This window comes from Penaeus monodon, chromosome 22, assembly GCF_015228065.2.
Source record: "Penaeus monodon isolate SGIC_2016 chromosome 22, NSTDA_Pmon_1, whole genome shotgun sequence".
Lineage (NCBI taxonomy): Eukaryota > Metazoa > Arthropoda > Malacostraca > Decapoda > Penaeidae > Penaeus > Penaeus monodon.
In genome coordinates, this window is record NC_051407.1 from 39,573,667 (window position 1) to 39,573,884 (window position 218).

Here is a 218-nt window from a genome sequence, read left to right on the forward strand (position 1 = left end):
CCCCCCAATGAATCTAAACCTTAATGTCTATCTTTTCTTATCAATTTCATTATTCTGAGTGTAGTTTCATTTTCACATTTAGCTTTTAAGATGACCTGATTCTCCTTGGAACGCTTACTAGCTTCTGACCTGATACTTCGAGGTTATATTGATCTTCGAGTTAGGTCATCCTCCAATTGACCTGCTTCTCGCCTCCGCGGTCTGTTAGTTTCTTTGCC

The 218-nt window shown here is 39.9% G+C and overlaps 1 long non-coding RNA gene across 1 annotated transcript in view; it reads left to right on the plus strand.

Annotated features, from left to right (window-relative positions):
- Nucleotides 1-218, plus strand: part of LOC119587130 — a 132,841-nt gene that overhangs the window by 711 nt on the left and 131,912 nt on the right. The gene's annotated exons all lie outside the window — the stretch shown is intronic.